The sequence below is a fragment of the Oncorhynchus tshawytscha genome, unplaced genomic scaffold (assembly GCF_018296145.1).
Source record: "Oncorhynchus tshawytscha isolate Ot180627B unplaced genomic scaffold, Otsh_v2.0 Un_contig_543_pilon_pilon, whole genome shotgun sequence".
In the NCBI taxonomy this organism is placed as follows: Eukaryota; Metazoa; Chordata; class Actinopteri; order Salmoniformes; family Salmonidae; genus Oncorhynchus; species Oncorhynchus tshawytscha.
The window spans coordinates 43552-47500 of NW_024608408.1; positions in this window are offsets into that span (position 1 = coordinate 43552).

Sequence of the window (3949 nt, forward strand, 5' to 3'; positions counted from 1 at the left end):
GGGAGATGTCAGTCGGCTCATCAGGCTCTCACTCCTCAGCCGGATCGACAGGTTCCCGCGCCTTAGCATAGGTGACCTTGGTCGGGCGTCCTGCGGCTGGAGGCGCGCCTCAGGGAGGGGGTACTGTCACATGTGCTCCCTCTCCGGCCTCTAGGTCACCAGGCTGCACGTTAGGGCGCACACCTGTCACCAGCGTAATGCGCATAATGACACTCACCTGGACTCCATCACCTCCTTGATTACCTGCCCTTTATGGTTTTATCCAGAATGAACAGAAGACCCCACGGTGGTGGGCGTGGTCGTGTGTTGACCAATCAGCAGGAGTGGGCAGTGGAGGGAAAAAAAGGCGAGGGTCAGGAATGCCATACGGCTGTCTTAACTAAAGCAGGCCATTGAGGAGAACGATGACACCCTTTTTCCCAATGTGGTATCCATCAGCCTACCAACAATCACCCTGCCTTTAGAAGAGGCAGCAGGCATCTATGAAACTCATGTACCTGGTGCCTTTTGAGAGAAACAACGACCGGGTGAAACAACTGCAGGTGGAGTATGTTCAGGGTACAGCACTATATTCTGTATAACTGTTACTATTAATGCACGTGATACTTCATAATATTACACTGGAACTATACTGTGAAGAATAACTAACCCAAAATATATATTTTCAGAGGGTTCTGGTGCTTGGTGCTGAAGCGGGCTTCAACCTGGACAGAACTTGGTCGCCGTGGGCGGAACCTCATCGGCACAACGGGCGACCGTTCAAATGCCTGGACAATGTGGGGAGGGGGGGGGGAACAGCTGCGCACATGAAGATATCTATGGAGATGGTGTGGTAGGACTTAGGCCATCATTTGGATCCTACAACGCTGCACACCTCATTGCGTTTCTCAAGGTGAAGGGGGTCACCTACACTATGTATTCAAAAAGTATGTGGACACCCCTTCCAATGAGTGGATTCGGGCTATTTCAGCCAAACACGTTGCTGAAAGGTGTATAAAATCGAGCACCCAGCCATGCAATCTCCATAGACAAACATTTGCAGGTGAATGGCCTTACTGAAGAGCTCAGTGACTTTCAACGTGGCACGATCATAGGATGCCACCTTTCCAACAAGTCCATGGAGTCTAGTGATCACTGACAGATCCTCCTGTCTGTAGTCTAGTGATTACTGACAGATCCTCCTGTCTGTAGTCTAGTGATCACTGACAGATCCTCCCTCCTCCTGTCTGTAGTCTAGTGATTACTGACAGATCCTCCTGTCTGTAGTCTAGTGATCACTGACAGATCGCTTCTCCAGCCTCTCCAAGTGTGTGTGCGTGTATGTTGGGTACAGCAGGTAGATATTCTTTCAAAATAATATTTATTTCTTAATTTTAAGACATTGATGCCATACTTCAATGGTGCCACCTGTCAATGACTTTAGATGGATAATGATGATTAAAAATGGTTTCTCTGTCCACATATGTCTATACTTACAGCTATCGGATCACAATGCTTGTCTGACTACCAGGAAGATCACAATGCCTGTCTGACCACAATGCGTCTTTATTGTGTACACCTTAAAAATAATAAATAAAATGTTATTTTGAAAGAATATCTTCAAATTTTAGCCTACATTGATGAACAGGATATCTGGTGCCAGAATGCAAACACTTTAGATGGATAATGATGATTTTAAAAATGGTTTCTCTGTGGGCCAATCAGAATGTCTATGTTAGAACAGCTATCGGATCACAATGAAACTGGTCTGAAGACAACAGGAAGGACAGACAAGGACTGGTCTGAAGACAAAGGAAGGTCTTTATGAGGACACCTTAAAAATAATAAATAAAATGTTATTTTGAAAGAATATCTGTCAAATAAAGAGAACAGGAAGGACAGAATGAGGACTGGTCAGAATGCAGACACAGGAAGGATAAGACACATTTTAATACATGGTAGACCAAGAGGATGGATGAAGAGAACAGGCAGGATCAGAATGTGGAACTGGTTGAAGAGAACAGGATAAAGGACAGGACAAATGAGGACTGGTTGAAGACAACAGGAAGGACAGACATGAGGACTGGTTGAAGACAACAGGAAGGACAGATATGAGGACTGGTTGAAGACAACAGGAAGGACAGATATGAGGACTGGTTGAAGAGAACAGGAAGGACAGACATGAGGACTGGTTGAAGAGAACAGGAAGGACAGACAATAGGACTGGTTGAAGAGAACAGGAAGGACAGACAATAGGACTGGTTGAAGAGAACAGGAAGGACAGACAATAGGACTGGTTGAAGAGACCAGGAAGGGCAGACAATAGGACTGGTTGAAGAGACCAGGAAGGACAGACAATAGGACTGGTTGAAGAGAACAGGAAGGACAGACATGAGGACTGGTTGAAGAGAACAGGAAGGACAGACAAGAGGACTGGTTGAAGAGAACAGGAAGGACAGACATGAGGACTGGTTGAAGACAACAGGACCAATGTTCAACATCATTATCAACAAACATCTCAGTGATTCACACATATAAACAAAAATTATCATTATTATAATGTATTCATACTCCCGATAACCCCGCCCCTCATGCATACCTACCAATGTGGTCTTTATTTCTCATAATGGCATAATGAGGCCATCTGTTATGAAGGCAAACAAACACATCTCACTGGTTACATCCCAACTAGCCTCATATTCCCTATATAGTGCACTACTTTAGACCAGGGTTGGGCGTTGGGTTGCAAAATTCTGGTAACGTTCCCAAAATGTCCAGGTTTTCCAGGCATCCTGGTTGGAGGGTTCCGGATTTCCTGCTTGTTTTCTCTTGATTCTGGGACTCTTCCAACCAGGATTTCTGGAAAACCTGGGAATTTTGGAATTGTATGAGTTAAATAAGGAGTACATAATGTTCAAACCCAATTACTCAAACATGAACAACGAGCTCAACCAAACATTAGTACCTAGCTCAACAAAACATTAGCAACGAGCTCAACCAAACATTAGCAACTAGCTCAACAAAACATTAGCACCTAGCTCAACCAAACATTAGCAAGTAGCTCAAAGCAAACATTAGCAACTAGCTCAACAAAACATTAGCACCTAGCTCAACCAAACATTAGCAACTAGCTCAACAAAACATTAGCACCTAGCTCAACAAAACATTTGCAACTAGCTCAACAAAACATTAGCACCTAGCTCAACCAAACATTAGCAAGTAGCTCAAAGCAAACATTAGCACCTAGCTCAACCAAACATTAGCAAGTAGCTCAACCAAACATTAGCAACTAGCTCAACCAAACATTAGCAAGTAGCTCAACCAAACATTAGCAACTAGCTCAACAAAACATTAGCACCTAGCTCAACCAAACATTAGCACCTAGCTCAACCAAACATTAGCACCTAGCTCAACCAAACATTAGCACCTAGCTCAACCAAACATTAGCAAGTAGCTCAACGCAAACATAAACTTACATACAGAATTTTTTACGAAATGTCTTAAAACTCCTATGATATAGCAATTTAATGTTTATTTTATTTCATTTGTTTTTTTATCAACAATCACAAGATATATATATACATTTCACCAGAACAAAAGCAAGCTCGATTTTAACATTCTGATCTTTAAATATTTCGTATTGCAACACGTAAAACACACATACAAATACAAGTTCAAAATGGGAGGAGTGACAGCAGTTAGATGTTTAAACAGCTCTATACATTTAAAATGCACCAAAAACAGTTTAAAAACCAGATAACCAAATGTCAGGTAATATGCTCCAGTGGATAACGGCCACGGTCTGCTGCAGGCTGCTCTAGGGTGGGGGTCTGAGTCCCAAACGAAACCCTATTCCCTATATAGTGCACTATTTTAGACCAGAGCCCTATTCCTTATATAGTACATTACTTTAGACCAGAGCCCTATTCCCTATATAGTGCACTACTTTAGACCAGGGCCCTATTCCCTA